This window comes from Sus scrofa, chromosome 6 (genome assembly GCF_054392235.1).
Source record: "Sus scrofa isolate SSC_HxYL_T2T_F1_AM1 chromosome 6, Sscrofa_HxYL_maternal_Yorkshire_Landrace_v2.0, whole genome shotgun sequence".
Classification (NCBI taxonomy): domain Eukaryota; kingdom Metazoa; phylum Chordata; class Mammalia; order Artiodactyla; family Suidae; genus Sus; species Sus scrofa.
The window spans coordinates 153,791,554-153,807,749 of NC_139388.1; the positions used below are offsets into that span (position 1 = coordinate 153,791,554).

Sequence of the window (16,196 nt, forward strand, 5' to 3'; positions counted from 1 at the left end):
TAATAACAACAGTACTCATGGAATTCCCTGGTAGCTCAGTGGGTTAAGGATCTGATGTTGTCACTACTGTGGCTTGGGTCACAGCTGTGGCACGGGTTCAGTCCCTGGCCTGAGAACTTGCACATACCAGGGACATGGTCAAAAAAAAAATAAATAAACAACCAATACTCACTTCACAGGACTCTTGTGAAGAATAAATGGGTTAATAACAGAAAAAATGCTGACAACTAAATACATCATTTCCAACATCCAACAAACATTAGCTATTTTTGCTCTTATCATAAAATCTTAAATATTGCATTTGTGTCATAATCACTGTTCACATCTTTGTCTCACCCCTCAGATGATAAGATTTTCTTGAGGGCAGGAAGCATGTCTAGCTTTGTACCTCTTGTGCTGGGCATTTGTTTACCACTGCAGTAGGTGTTCAATCAAGTTTTGTTGCAAGAATGAATAACTGAATGAATGAATGAATGAGTACTATTTCTAGGCCTGCCTGGGTTAATGACAGATTTTGCTCCCTTTATGGTTTAGCGTCCTTTCTCTTTAAAACAAACGTTTCACACCTAGTAAACTTTCCTCATGGGGCTTTTGGTTTTAGGATGCTCAGGAATACAAGTGTTCTTTTCTCCATCTTCCACCTCTATTGAAAAACCATCATAAACTCTCTTTTATTACATGGGCTGAACTTGGACACTTGAATTCCAGAGGTGCCTGGAAAACCCCTGTAAAGTGATTGCGCTATTTTTGTGTCATGGCTGTTAGATTTAGCTCCAGTGTAGATTGCCTGTAAACTTTACAGGGTTCAATCTTTAAACCAGCACTCTGACTTGTCACCTACTTCTCTCTTGTGTTATAGGAATCAATAATATATTTTAAAATATAAAAACATGCTTATTTCCTTCAAAAACTCACATTGAGTACACATCATTATTTTTTAAAATAGTCATAAACTTGTAGCCTGACTATAGGATCAAATTCTAGGACCTGCAGGCTCCACATTACAATGATCAATTAATCAGCGTATAGTATTTTAAAAAAGGGACAATCTTGAGAGCAGAACAGAGACATGAGTGTTCTTTCTAAACAAAGAGATCACTTATCAGTGGACAGGTGGGAGAAGATGAAACTTTTTTTAAGTTGAAGTATAGTTGATTTACAATGTTGTGTTAGTTTCAGGTGTACAACAAAGTGACTCAGATATATACCTAAATATATATATTCTTTCAGATTCTTTTCCATTATATTTTATTACAAGATATAGTTCCCTGTGCTATACAGTAGGTCCTTGTTGTTTATCTATTTTATACATAGTAGTGCGTATCTGTTAATCCCAAACTTCTAATTTATCTCCTCCCACCCCCTCAGCCCCCATCCCCCTTGATGGCCATAAGTTTGTGTCCTATGTCTGTGAGTCTAGTTTTGTTTTATAAATAAGTTCATTTGTATCATTTATTTAGAGTCCATATATAAGTGATATGATATGATATTTGTCTCTCGCTGACTGACGTACTTTACTTGGAAACTGTCTGATAAACTTAACAGCCTGACAAATTTATTTTTCTTTTACCTTTTTTTTCTGTCTTTCATCCTTTTAGGGCCACACCCGTGGCATATGGAGGTTCCTGGGCTAGGGGTCTCTAGAGCTGCAGCCGCCAGGCCTGCAGTCACAGCAACCCGGGATCCGAGCCGCGTCTGTGATCCACACCACAGCTCATGGCATCGCCGGATCCTTAACCCACTAAGCAAGGCACGGGATCGACCCTGCAACCTCATGGTTCCCAGTTGGATTCATTTCCACTGCGCCACGACAGGAATTCCTCTTTTACCTTAAAAAGAGGCAGATGGTACTTATCTGTGGAAAGAACGTGGTCTTTGGAGCCAAACCAACATGGCAATGAGCCTTGTTTTCCCATTTAACCTGACAGGTTACACTGACTAAGGTTCTTAACCTTTCTGACCCTCCATTTCCTTATCTGTAAAACGGGAATTTTCCTTCCAGGATTTTATGAGGCTAAAAAGAGATACCACATATAAAATACCAAGCACAGTGAGTGTATAATGGGTTGCTCAGTGGTTTTTAGCTCCCTCCCATATCTCTTTGCTTTTATTATTTCTGTTCGCATCTAATAAAACAAACCGCAGATACACCATCCGAACCCTGACCCTGAGGTTTTTTGTGTCACCCGTATGTTGCCTTCAAGGATGGGGTTTTTCTTTGAGGCTTTGGCCTGACCTTTTCCCGTGGTTCCTTTTGAGATGCTCTAGGATGTCAATAACAAAACAAAAAACAGACAAACAAACACAAAAAAACTAAGGGACTCCATGTCGTGGGGGCAGTGGGGTGGAAGGGGTATAAGAGAGAATACAAGAAATAGATCGCCAGTTGACTCACAAAGCAGTTCTGTAACTTGGGACTTGAACTCTGAATGCGTGGTTCTTTAACTCCTATTCGACATCTGTCCACAAAGACAAAGGTTGGCTTGGGGACAGGAAGCTGGCACTGGGCAGGACATTGGCCTTGCATCAGCCATTGAATTTGAATTCCTCCTCAAGTGCAGGTGTTTGGGGAAGTTGTCCATGGGCCTAACTGCCTGTGTGTTTGGTGCAGCAGTGACCAAGGCTGGCGTGGCCTTTACCTTCATGGACCTCACTGTCCCCTTAATGTCCCCACCCGTCACTGTAAGTGGGGCTAAGAGCCCCACTTCCCTCTGTTACCGAGGAGAATGAAATCATGTGAAGAGACTATTGAGCGTTTCATTTGCATGCTAAGGGCTTCACACCCGTTATCTTACTTGCTCCCAGTCACTTTGATGTTACTTTTAGGTATAAAGAACCAAGGCCATTTGGGTCAGATCAGGGTGGACCCTGAACAGGTCTGTCTACTGTCATTGCATGTGTTCCTGACACCACAGCAGGACTGGGAAGCGGCTGGGCACACACCATAGTGGGTGCCCCCTGATCTATTACCCCCCACTCTGTGCTTCCCCCCTCCCCCCTAGACTCCCCCCCCCCCCCGACTTCTTTCATGTTTTCCTTCCCATCCTCACCCTTAGGTGCCCAGGTACTGAGAACCCAGAAATGAGAGAGACAAACAGACAGACAGACAGTTGGAAAAGGGGCCGAGAAACCAACACGGTGCCTTCACAGTTCTCCCCAAGGTGGCCCCGTGGCCCGTAGTTACAGTGATTAAGTCCCTTTGCAATCAGTTTGACTTTCCCACAGTTGCAGCTAAGAGGATTTTGTAATTACATCCATGAGTTTTAAGAGGTTCCCCTCTCTCTTCCTTTCTTAGTGTACACTTCTCAATTTGTTTCTTCGCTTCTCACTTCTTTTCTCTCACCTGCACACGCATGATAATGAACCACATACTCAGACTAATTATAAGGCTGTGTTTCCATCCAAGGGGTTGGACGGCTGCTGCTGTTTCCACCAGTGACGCGAGCAGAGCTCTGAGGGTGTATCATTCATTAGCGTCTTGGAAGTTTGGCCTGGAGATCAGGCGCTCATTGTTCTGGATGCCATACACATGCTACTCTAGAGAAAAACAGCTTCAGAATTGCTTGCCCTCTTGCAGTGATCACTGCCCATTTGTTTCTTAGTCTGGACTTACCATGTATGGGTAAGTTTGAAAATGTCTGAGCAGCTGAGAATAAGAATGGCTGACTTTTACAGGACAGATCTTGAAAAGGGAGTTCTGTGCTAAGAAATTTTCTTGCATTGACCCTGATTGACTATTTTACAAGATTTCTGGGAGCTGAAACAGTGCCCACAGAGGAAAGTGCAGACATGGAATGCTTAAACCTTGGAAACTGTACGCTATGTTTCTATTGTCAGGGACACAAGTATTGCCATTTAAGGAGCATCTTAGTTACATAACTGTTATTTAACCCTCCCAGTGACCCTGCAGGTAAATATTCCTAGCCCCATTTTACAGATGGGAAAATTGGAGCCCAGAAAGACGAAGTAACTTGCTGAAGACCTCATAGCTAGGAGGTGGGGTTCAGCCTCAGGTGTGTGTGACTCCAAAGCCATAGCTACTCACGGCACCATATCTAGAGAGTGAAAAATTACAATAGTTGGTTTAAACAAGCTATTCGCCTTGGGGTAGAACTTCTGGGGAGTGATAACGAAAGTGCTGCAGGGAATACTGATGCGAAATTAGGAGGTGTCCCAGGTAAAGAGCTTTGGGAAGTTTGGTCGTAACCTCAGGGCAGGGCGTGGAGGGAAGCCTCTGGTTCAGGTGGTCGGAAGGTCTGACAAGAGCAGGGCAGGTTGCTGGGGTCCTTAGCAGGGGATGGTGACCTACTCCTCAGATCAAATAGAAAAGCACTGGAATCGAGACTATGTAAGAGGCACTGAGAGATGGCTGGTTGGGAGACCTAATTACCAAGAAAGTTGGCGGTGACGAGGGCGGATTCAGAGAAATATAAGACCCATGGTTCTTGTCTTCAAGGAATTCACAATGTGATGGGGTGAAAGTCTGTGTGAAAAAAATAACAATGTAAGGCCTGGAGTTCCCATCGTGGCTCAGTGGTTAACGAATCCGACTAGGAACCACAAGGTTGCGGGTTCGATCCCTGGCCTTGCTCAGTGGGTTAAGGATCTGGTGTTGCCATGAGCTGTGGTGTAGGTTGCAGACACGGCTCGGATCCCACATGCTGTGGCTCTGGCGTAGGCTGGCATTGACAGCTCCGATTCGACCCCTAGCCTGGGAACCTCCATATGCCACAGGTGCAGCCCTGGAAAAGACAAAACAAAACAAAAAATGTAAGGCCTTGTGGGAGAAGTGCCAAAAGAGTGGTAAACTTGATGTGGTTACTTCCTGTTTCCCACCCGATGTTCCAGGGACGGAGAGCAGCGTATTAACCATGCTAATAGGCCCTTCATGACCGACCTCCTGGCCTTCCTCCCAAGGCTCCCACTCAGCATCCCTCTCCTCCATGTCACAGCCATGGTGAACCACTCCATCTCTGTTGGCCATCTTTCACTTCCAGAGCGTGGTGCATGCCACGCCCACTTGGAACACTCTTTGCCTGGCTACTGCCAGTCCCCAGGTTCTAGCAGCGTCCTCATTTCCAGGAAGCTGCCCTGACCCTTACCCTGGTATCTGGGGTCTTTGTCCATTGTCACCATCTGTTCTCCCAAGTATAACTTTCAATTCTCTAAGGGCTGGGACCAGATTTATTTTGTTCACTGTGGTCTTTTCACACCTGGCACAGTGACTGGCACTGAGTTGGTGCTCAATAAATCTTTGTTGGATAAATGAATGGATGGATAATTCCATGGTCACTCAGTGTCTAGTATAGTGCTGGGAATTATTCAAAGCGCTAAGCGTTATTCTAAGAGCCTTACAGGTATTAACTCCTTTAATCCTCATTACAACCCTGTGAGATAGGAACTATATTTATCCCCATTTTACAGATGAGAATGGGAGGTGCAGAAACTATACAGTCTGGTGCCAGAAACTGTACCATTATCCGCTACATTATAATGCCCCAAGATTAGTCTTAGGAATGAATACATTGGCGCATGTGGGAATTACTGTGTTATTTTCCTGGAGTCATACCTCTTGAAATTACAGGGTATATTAATTTTTTATTGGTTTAGGCCTTGACTGGGATTATTTATGTAAACTCTGCCACAAGAAGCTCCAGTTCTGGTGACGTCCTGGACCCTTATCGTCAGTGTCCCTTTGAAATAGGAAGGGCAACCAGAGGGACTTCTGGAAATACGAGAGGGTTCCAAGGAGGTTGGTGGTCCTCCCTCTGGAAGATCAAATGAAGAGGTCTCATCAGACTGTGACTGTGTAGGTTAACAAACTAGGTGGAGGGATTACTACCAAGCATCATTCATACGTAGCATCTGCTTTAATTCACATCCTTTCAGAGAGTAACAACATATTAGCAAACACTGAGAATTGAGCCCCTAACACCTGCAGGTGAGAAAACACAGATGGAATCCCTGCACTAACAGGAGATTTTTTTTTTTTCTTTTACATGGGGTCTGGGCAAAGGAGAGAGGAAGGGCTAAAATAACACTGCTCTTGCCAGCAATCCTCGTCGTGATTGCCGCAGAAACAAGCATTCCTCGCAAATGTGCTTAGGCTGCCTCCAGACCTAACACTTCACTGCTTGCTTGATGCCATGTCCATAACACAGGCTTTGCCGTGGAGCCCATACTAAGTTGTATTTCTTGGAAATGTATGCTGCTTGGCTGTTTTGTTTTGCTGAGCACCAAATCCTACTGAGCCGCCCCTGGGTGCCAGGCATGGAGCTAGTCCAGGAGATGCTGTTGGCTCCCCAGTCATATCGTTTGCACCCACCTCCATGGTCTGAAGGTGGAGGACAGCAAGCACCTGTGACTCCATCTAGGGGCTTTTTCAGGTCCCAGGAGTAGGCTGGATTTGTGAGGAGAACAAGCCAGAATGCTGGCAAGTTCGTGCCCCTGGGAGCAGCCCTCAATCAACAACGAATGGGGCGTTGGTGGATTAATGCCCCACCTCCCAGTCCCTTAGTGAGACAAGCCTGGGTATGTTCTACCCTGTCTCCCAAGTCCTCCAGAGAGACTGGTAACTTGCTTGATAACTCTCTTCCTATTAGCTTCTTTCCCTCTGCGGTTTCCCCTCCCCAATCCCCTCCAAGTGTTATCTGGGACCATTTCTCAAATAAACGACTTGCCCTTGATTTGGGGAGTTCCCATGTGGCTCAGTGGGTTAAAAACCCAACTAGTATCCATGAAGACTTGGGTTCGATCCCTGGCTTCACTTAGTGGGTTAAGGATCCAGCGTTGCTGTGAGCTACAGTGTAGGTTGCAGTTGCAGCTCGGATCTGACATTGCTGCAGCTATGGTGTAGGCCGGTAGCTGTAGCTGTGATTTGACCCCTAGCCTGAGAACTTCCATATGCTGCAGGTGAAACTCTAAAACAAAACAAAACAAAACAAAACAAACAAACAAACAAAAAAACAGCTTGTGCTTGGATGCTTGTCTTAGAGTTTCCTGCTGGGGGAAGCCAAACCAAGAAACTAGACCCTGGCTATATAGGGACAACCAAGACAGTGCCTTCAAGATGTTCACAGTCTAGACAACGAGAAAAACAAAATCAATCAGTGATATAAAGTATAAAAAATGCATGGAGTCCCCACTGTGGCTCAGCAGTTAGTAAACCCCATTAGAATCCATGAAGATGCAGGTTCAATCCTTCGCCTTGCTCCGTGGGTTAAGGATCCAGCATTGCTGTGAGCTGTGGTGTAGGTTGAAGGTGCATCTCGGATCCCGCGTTGCTGTGGATGTAGCGTAGGCCAGCAGCTACAGCTCCAATTCGACCCCTAGCCTGGAAACCTTCATATGCTGTGGGTATGGCCCTAAAAAGACATAAATAAATAAATAAATAAAGCATACATGGGGGTTCTGGAATGTAAAGTAACATCACAGAAGATTCACAGGAGGGGGTGACGTAGAGCAGTCAGAAAGAGCTTGCAGGAGGAGGCGAGATGTGTTAATTGCTTGCTTCAGTGATAAGTATCATGCTATCAGTTTAATATCTGTAGAATAAGTGATCTGTAAAACGACGCTTGTATATGCACACAGTTACACAAACACTAGAAAATGAAATTTTCACTAAGATGGGGTCTTAGATCCCTAATGGTTTGTACTCTGAGAAAATACTTCTATAATGGATGTGTTGGTTTAGCTCATTCCTGCACACCTGGGCTCCTGTGTGCACATCCTGCCAGGTGCCATTAGGCCTGCAGTCAGGGTGGACAAGTACACTGATAGCCCTGCTCTGAAAGCCCTTGGTATGGTCTGTGTACCTTTCCTAGGGCATTGTCACTATTTATTTGTTTCTATGTGTTCCCTGATACTCACCACATGTGCTTGCTAGAGCTCCCAGTTGTTTTCCTGTGCTGACATTAAAACCAACTCATTATTTTTACACTTTTTGGGACTTAGCTTTTCAAGTTTGCCATTAAACTCAAAGCTCCATGAAGACAGAGAGCTTTCTGTGTTTTTTTCACCATTGTGTACCCAGTACAACACAATGCCTGCCACATAATGGGTGTGAGGCAATGTGTCAAATAAGTGGATTGTTGAATGATTACGTGACTGGGAGCTCCTTGGAGAGAAAGTCAAGGTCTTATGAATCATTACATCAGAGCACTTGGCCCAGCACCTGGTAAACACCATTAGAAGTTCATCAAACAAATTATTTTTTAAAAGCTCAAGGTTAAAGAATCTTCTATATTAGTGACATAAGGGAATTAAAGCAGAAGGTTTAGTACCCTTTGCATTTTTCTTTTCTTGGTTGCCACTTTTCCTCAAATAGAAAATAATTTCCATAATTATAAGTGGTCATCAATCACAGTGCTTCTATGTCAGTCACCCTTCCTACTCTTTGGCTGTCTTGGGCAGATCCCAGAAGCTCTTTCAGTCGCATCTCAGAGTCTCAGAAGACGGTTAGGACTGAAAGCCAAGTTCATGTTGAATAAAGCAGCCACTGCCAGTGTAATTACCCAAATGTGAGCCTGGCCAGGCTGCCAAGGGTTAGCCTCTCAATGCCTCTCTCAAGTCCAGTTTTGACAGGTGGTCAGGTTACTTTCAAAAAGGAGATAATCTTTCTCTGAAGTGAGCTGCTAAATATCCAAAAGAGAAGCCATGTGAGCAAGCTAGTTCCCAGAACTCATGAAAACAGCCAGTCTGCATCCACACCAGCTGTAACTTGGGTTCTCTCTTGCCAGGTCCTCGTCTCCCATCAGAGAAGAACCTTTCCCAGGAGATATTTTCATCTCCTTTAAGAAGCTCTGTGCTGCTGGAGGCTCACAAACCTGGGGCACGAGTTGGAAGATCGTTTATTCCAAACCCTGGCCTCCCCGCTGATCCTTAAGTAAACTCTCTAAGAATAGTCCTGGCTTTAAGGACTATGGACATCAGGTTTTAAGTCTCTCCTGATGGGGAAAAACAATAACATCAACAATAATAGTGACAACTATTTATTGAGCTGTCTGTGCATTATCTCATTGAATTCATAAAACATCCCATTGGGGTAAGTACTATTATTATCCACATTTTACAGGTGAGGGAACGGAGGCTTAAAAAGATTAAATAATTTGTCCAAGACCACATGGCTCATAACTGGTGGAGCTACAATTTAGAACCAGATACTTGTTTCCAGAGCCTTCTGCTTTTGGGCCCATGATGAGGACATGAAAGAGCAAAATCTTCTGGAAGACTAGAAAGTTGTATCCTTTTGCATGTGGAGTCTTTAAAAGATGTACCTTCAGACGGTGGCTTCTTTACCAACAGTTCTTATATGGCAGGCGAAGGATGTAACACTGAAAGGATAGATGAGCAAGTAAAATCCCACCTCTTATTGCTTGTGAGGAAATCCATTAATGTATTTACTCTCTATCCTGATGGTGGACAAATGGGACAACCATAGAGAGCAGAAACTGGAAGTCCAGTCTCTTGACCCCTTTACAATAGGTCACTCTTAGGGTGACAAGGGGCAAAACCAATACACCAGAAAATCTAGCAGGGTCAGAAGGTGAATAATTTCTTCTTCCTTCGTCACATTAGGCTAGATTGTGCTGCAATAAGAAATAAATTCTGAAGCTCAGTGTTCAAAAGTAAAGGTTCATTTTTCAGAAGGTCCCACTGTGGTCCTCTGGGTTAAGAATCTGACTGCAGCAGCTCAGGTTGCTGCGGGAGCTTGGGTTTGATCCCCTGCTCAGCCCAGCGGTTTAAAGAATCCAGCACTGCTGTGGCTCTGGCATAGATCTCAGCTGTGGCTCAGATTTAATCCCTGGCCCGGGAACTTCCCTATACTGGGAGTGTGGCCATAACAATAAAAATAAATAAATAAATAAATAAAGATTCATTTCTTACCCCTGCTGCCTGTTCTTTAGAAGCCTTTTGCTCCTGACGGCTTCAGGCAGTGACGTGAACTGATGGAGCCTCTCACACCTGGAATGTTCATGGTTGCTGTGTATGTAGGAGAAGAAAACTTAGGAAATCGTTCACTGGCTCTTAAAAATTCCTTGCCTGTAAGTGACACCTGTCACTTTTGCTCAGGATTCATTTTTTAAGGCAAATCACATAAACCCAGCTAGCTTCAAGTGCATGGGGAATTTGCTTAGAAGGAGAGGAAACTGAAACATTGGTAAATAGCATTAATGGCTCTAGAATAAAATCCCTCAATCATACTCAAATACGCTTAACCAAAACCAGATAAAATTGTTCAGTTAATAAAATAGATCTTGATTATTTCAAGCAGATGATCACATATTCCACCATCATGTTTCCCTTGGCCTTTGTTTGTCTGTTGGTTGGTCTTTCCCACACAGCCCTGAGCTTTTGAAGGCAGTGAGGGGTCTTATTTATCTTTGATTATTTAGTGTCTAGTGCAGTGTTAGCAGCATATGCCTTGGTCAGCTTGGGCTGTGATAACAAAACAAACAATAGAAATCAATTTTCTCACAGTTCTGGAAGCTAAAAGTAAGATCAAGGTGCCAGCATGGTTGGTTTCTGGTGAGAACTCTCTTCCTGGTTTGCAGATGACTGTCTCCTCATTCTGTCTTCCAATGGCCCTTCCTTGATCCACGCACATGGGGGAGAAAGAACTCTCTGGTATCTCTTCTTAAAGGATACTAATCCTATTGGATCAGGGCCCCATCCTTATGATCTCATTTAACCTTACTTACTTTCGAACTCCAAATAAAGCTGCACAGGGCTTAGGGCTTCAGCATATGAATTTTAGGGGGATACAAACGTTCAGTCTCTAACAGCATGGTAAGCCTCATTGTTTCTTGAATGAGTGGGTAGATGAGTGAATGATTCCAGCTAACCAATAGTCTTCCTTTAGTGCCCAGCCCCTGAGCACATGCCACTTTGCCCATCTTCCTCTCCCTTGCACTCTTTCTTCACTTGTGAGGTCCACTCATCTTTCAAGACCCAACTAGAATATTGCTGCCCTAGGGAAACCCTTTCTGATCTACACAACCTCTTGTACCTTCCCAAGCCTAACTAGTTGTTTTGTCTTCTTCTGGAACACTTGATACCTCCCTCAGTTAGGAGATAATTATAATTTGGTTTTACATAGTAAATTGTCTCCCATACTGGTCTCTGAGCCCCTACAGAGTAGGGACTAGTAAGTGGGAGGAGCCTGGTACTAGCCATGGGACCTGACTCATGTACATATTCAAAATTTACTGGTCAAATAAACAACTGCACTAATGGGTGTTCTGAATTATATGCCTTTTTGACATGTTACTCTTCTACTGTATGCGTGTCTGTGTATGTGTGTGTATACTCCTAGGTTTGATATGCAGTTTACCCATGAGACTGGGGTTGTCAGTAACTGCAGGGGGATTAGAACCCTCGCTATGCTTGTCATTAAAGCACATTCACATGCATACAATGAAGGCAACTGGTCTTGTTGTCTCATCTTTGCTTGATTCATTCTCAGCTAAGATGTCCATCTCACACTTGCAGGTTTGATGCTGTCTCTTCAGAATCTGAGCAGTCCTCCAGGATGGCAGGGAAAACACCTATTCACTGCTGTGTCCCCAGAGCCCAGCACAAAGCATGGCATGTAGTGAGTGCTTACTAAAGGTTTGTTGAATGACTGAATCAAGCAACCAAGGCCCTAGAAAGACAGGTCAAAGAACATCCTTTTAAGAGACTTAGGACTTTAAAGAGGAAGAGGATCTCGGCATCATAGATGCCTTGACTTGGAAGATACTATGTCAGATGTGCTCAGCTGGATTCCAAACTGTGTCACTGCAAAAGCTTCGAGAAGATAATGACCATGTCTCCTATCATGAAGACCTGGCGAGTGGAGAGTCTCCAGTATGTCAGCCTGCAGGAGCTTCACTGGCTAGAACAGGGACTACGACTGAAGGCAAGGCCTGAGCCCTTTCCTCTTTGTATCCCTGGTGGAACAGGCTAACAATTCTGTCTGTGGAAGGCATGGACGGCTGTGGAGATGGTGTACCCTTAGCTTTGCCCACAAGGTTCCAAGGACAGAGCAACTCCCTATCAAAATAGAAACTCAATAAATAATTCGTGGCAAAGAATGAAACTGTGGGGTTATGTGCAAATATAAAGCATGTGAGCGGGTATGCCCGTTGTACGTGGAGCCAGGAAGGAGGCGGGGCAGCCATCCGCTGGTTTCTCCTGCCTGCCTCTGCAAACTACTCTGGTTACCCGGCCTCCACCGCAGGCCCTTGGCAGGGGCGGTGCGCTGGGTCTGCGCGGTGCTGGCAGCCGCAGAGTGGAGGGTGAACCCGATGGCCTCTTCAGTCTATTTAGCAGGCTCTGAGATGTGTAAGTACATTATCTGCAAGGCTGGTAAAGAGCGCTTGGGGAGGATTTGTGGGTCTGTGGGAAGGACAAAGAAAAATGTTTTCTAATAAATTATTCACCGTCTCACAATCCCTTTTGGGCAGATTGTTGCTCCGTTTGCCCCGCGCTGCTCGGCGCCTCATCTCTCCGCATCCAGACGCGCAGTTTCTCACCTCCAGAGAGCAGCAGAGATCTCGGGCAGGCTGCTGCGGCTAATGGTGGCAATTAATAACTTGTCATAATCCGGAGGATGAAAGGGAAGGCGCCCTATCAGCAGGCGGGTCATGGCGCTGCTCGCAAGCAAATGAGGTGCAGGTGTGGCCTCCACTACGCTCTGACACCGGGTGCGCGGTGCCAGCCCGGGACCCGCGGGCCGCTGGTCGCTCCCCGGGCGCGCACGGCCCCCGCCCGGTCCACCCCGCTGCGGAGAAATCCCCGGAACGTATCAATAAATCAGAGCACTCGGCACAGACCTTCCCAACACTTAATTGCACCTTGAACGCTGTTAACTCTGCCAGGCCCTACTCGTCTGAGGTTTTTACCCCCCAGACTTGCAAAGAATTGCACACCTCACACACCCCCGCCCCCCCATTATTATCCCCGTGTCTACCCCGTGCAAACACTGCAACCTTTGAAAGTGAACGTGGTAAATAAACAGCCAGCTGCTGAGCCCGATCTGGTGGGCTCTCGGTTCCCCCAGTGGAGCTGGAGCACGTGAAATCCCCGTTAGGGTTTAAGGAAACCGCAAAACACAGAATCACTTATTTTCCGACAGCCCCAGCCCGGTTGCCTCTTTTCTTGTTTCCATTCCTGTGGGTCAGTTCTGCTTGAAATGAACCAAGTTTACAAATCTCTTCTGGTTTGTACACTCCTATTATGCATACGAGGTGATGCATTTGTAACTGTCACACAAGTCAGGGTGATACAGCACTCTCATCTGACCCTATTCATTTAAATGGGTGCGTCTTGATGACATTGATTCATGTTATAAGTTATATCCATGCATTATAATCTTTATGTGTCACCCCACTGGTTATTTCTACTACAGAAGCTGGGGGGGGGGGGTGGTTTGCAGTTGCAGCAAATGATGGTGAGTAGGATTTGAGAGTGCTTTGAACAATATGAAGTCCATATAAACTCCAAAGCTTTCTAGATAAGTTTATTACATGTCCCTATCTTGAGAGAAGGAAATTTACATGCAGAACAGTCCTGGGAGAGGTGTCTTTTGCTGTAAATATTCTGCTGACTAACTTATTAATATTTGGAGAGTGTGTGCTTCAAATGCATTTCGCACCAAAGTAAAGGGGTAAGTAAACATGATTATGCATGCATGTAAGTCTTTATCAAGGTGGGGTTAATAATGTTTTAAAGCAGAACTATTTCTCATGAAAATAGCTGCTCTTAATAGCCTCTGTCTCTTTATTGTGCTTCTTACTGAAACATAAATCACTAATATGTTTTCAGCAGCAAAGTACTCTCTTTTCCCATTGTATTCACAGATTTAGTGGCATTTCAAATAGATAAACACAAGCAACATCTATCAACACTACAAAAAGGGCGCCTTAATCAAAGCTCCAGGTCCCGGGTCTCAGCATCTCCATTTACCTTGAGATAAATCCATTGGTGTGACCACCACTGCACCGGGTGACAAATCACCCCAGCCGGCCGAGCAGCGCAAGGGCTTATTGGCCTTCCTTTAAGTGGTCTTACCCTTCAATGAAAAGGATGGGGCTTGTCAAGCAGGACCAGATTAAAGTTAGACAAAAAGAAATGATCTGTTATTAGAAAACTCCGATTGAGAATCACAAAACAGGAAAGAAATATGAATAAAAATTTCCAGGGGGAAGACCATCTGATCCCAACAGAAATTAACTCCCATTATGGGCGTGAGGTAATAGATGGCCTGCAGTTGGAGCTAATGGGGATTTCAGATTAAGGTGTGGGGGCACGGCTGGGGAGGGGGGAGGGTGTTCGCAGCTGCCCTGCACATTCAAGAGCAAAGTTCAGGAATGACCTGGGCTCCTGGCTTCCTGGGATAGGTTGTGGTTCAGGTGGGGCAAGGAAATGACAGGCTCTTAGAAGCGAGGGCTCACTCGTGATTGCCTGGGTCCTTCCCAGAAGGGTAACCCTGGCAGGAACCCCAGGGGCAGGTTGATTTCCCTATGTCTGAGACAAGGAGAAACTGAAAGCTTCATGTAACTTGCCCAAAGGTACACAACTAAGGGCAGAACTGAAGTCACTCGGGGAGAAAGGAGATGATCGGGCTGCTTCCAGTTCACTGGGACTCCATTATTTGGTCTGATTTTGGGAGATGAGCTTACTCTGCCTCTGGATTTAAAGACTTAGATTATCTTCCCAATTAACGGGGGGAAAAGAAAACAGAATGGGGCCTCTGTAGTCAGCGAGCCTTCTTAGAGTCGTCTTGAGCCAAAGCCTGATGCTTATACAAATAACAGTAGCTAAAGCTTTGCGGTTCTTACTGGGTGCCAGGTACTGTCTGTGCATTATCTCATTTGATCCACAGATAGCTACTTTCATCATCATCCCCATTTCACAGAGGAGAATACGGAGACCTAAAGAATTTAAGCAACTTGCCCAAGGTTGACTAATAAATGGAGGAGTTTGCAAAATGGCTTAAAGACTTAAATTATAAGACAAGACACCATCAAACTCCTGGAAGAGAACATAGGCAAAACATTCTCTGACATCAACCTCATGAATATTTTCTCAGGTCAGTCTCCCAAAGCAACAGAAATAAAAGCAAAAATAAATCAATGGGACCTAATCAAACTAACAAGGTTTTGTACAGCAAAAGAAACCAAAAAGAAAACAAAAGACAACTTACAGAATGGGAGAAAATAGTTTCAAATGATGCAACGGACAAGGGCTTAATTTCTAGAATATACAAGCAACTTACACAACTCAACAGCAAAAAAGCCAACAACCCAATGGAAAAATGGGCAAAAGACTTGAATAGACATTTTTCCAAGGAAGATATACAGATGGTCAACAAGCACATGAAAAAATGTTCAACATCCCTGATTATTAGAGAAACGCAAATCAAAACTACCGTGGGATACCACCTCACACCAGTCAGAATGGCCGTCAATAAATCCACAAATAACAAGTGCTGGAAGGGGTGTGGAGCAAAGGGAACCCTCCTGCACTGTTGGTGGGAATGTAAGCTGGTACAGCCACTATGGAGAACAGTATGGAGGTACCTTAGAAATCTATACATAGAACTACCATATGACCCAGCAGTCCCACTCTTGGGCATATATCCGGACAAAACTTACCTCAAAAAAGATGCATGCACCCGCATGTTCATTTGCAGCTCTATTCACAATAGCTAAGACATGGAAACAACCCAAATGTCCATCGAGAGATGATTGGATTCGGAAGATGTATATATACACAATGGAATACTACTCAGCCATTAAAAAGAACAAAATAATGCCATTTGCAGCAACATGGATAGAACTAGAGACTCTCACACTGAGTGAAGTCAGAAAGAGAAGGACAAATCCATATGATATCGCTCATATCTGGTATCTAATATACAGCACAAATGAACCTTTCCACAGAAAAGAAAATCATGGACTTGGAGAATTAACTTGTGGCCGCCTGGGGTGGGGGGAGAGAGGGAGTGGGAGGGATCGGGAGCTTGGGGTTAACGGATGCAAACTATTGCTCTTGGAATGGATTTACGATGAGATCCTGCTGTGTATCCCTGAGAACTATGTGTACATACTTACAATGCAGCACGACAATGGGAGAAAAAATTATGTATACATGTATGCATAACTAGGTCCCCATGCTGTACAGTGGGGAAAAAAAAAAGTGTGTTGGGGGAA

General features: G+C 44.7%; 2 protein-coding genes across 2 annotated transcripts in view; one reads left to right on the forward strand and one right to left on the reverse strand.

The window, feature by feature from the left end:
- The window catches only part of LOC110261216 (uncharacterized), a 236,979-nt gene extending 224,908 nt beyond the window's left edge, over nt 1-12,071 (forward strand). Inside the window, exon 11 of the mRNA XM_084965718.1 lies at nt 8,739-12,071. The gene's annotated coding sequence lies outside the window, so the exon portion shown is untranslated. The remainder of the gene's footprint in view (nt 1-8,738) is intronic.
- Nucleotides 8,977-16,196, reverse strand: part of ATG4C (autophagy related 4C cysteine peptidase) — a 296,099-nt gene continuing 288,879 nt past the window's right edge. Inside the window, exons 14-15 of the transcript XR_014804818.1 lie at nt 9,886-12,378; nt 8,977-9,332 (exon numbers count right to left, since the gene is read on the reverse strand). The gene's annotated coding sequence lies outside the window, so the exon portion shown is untranslated. The remainder of the gene's footprint in view (nt 9,333-9,885; nt 12,379-16,196) is intronic.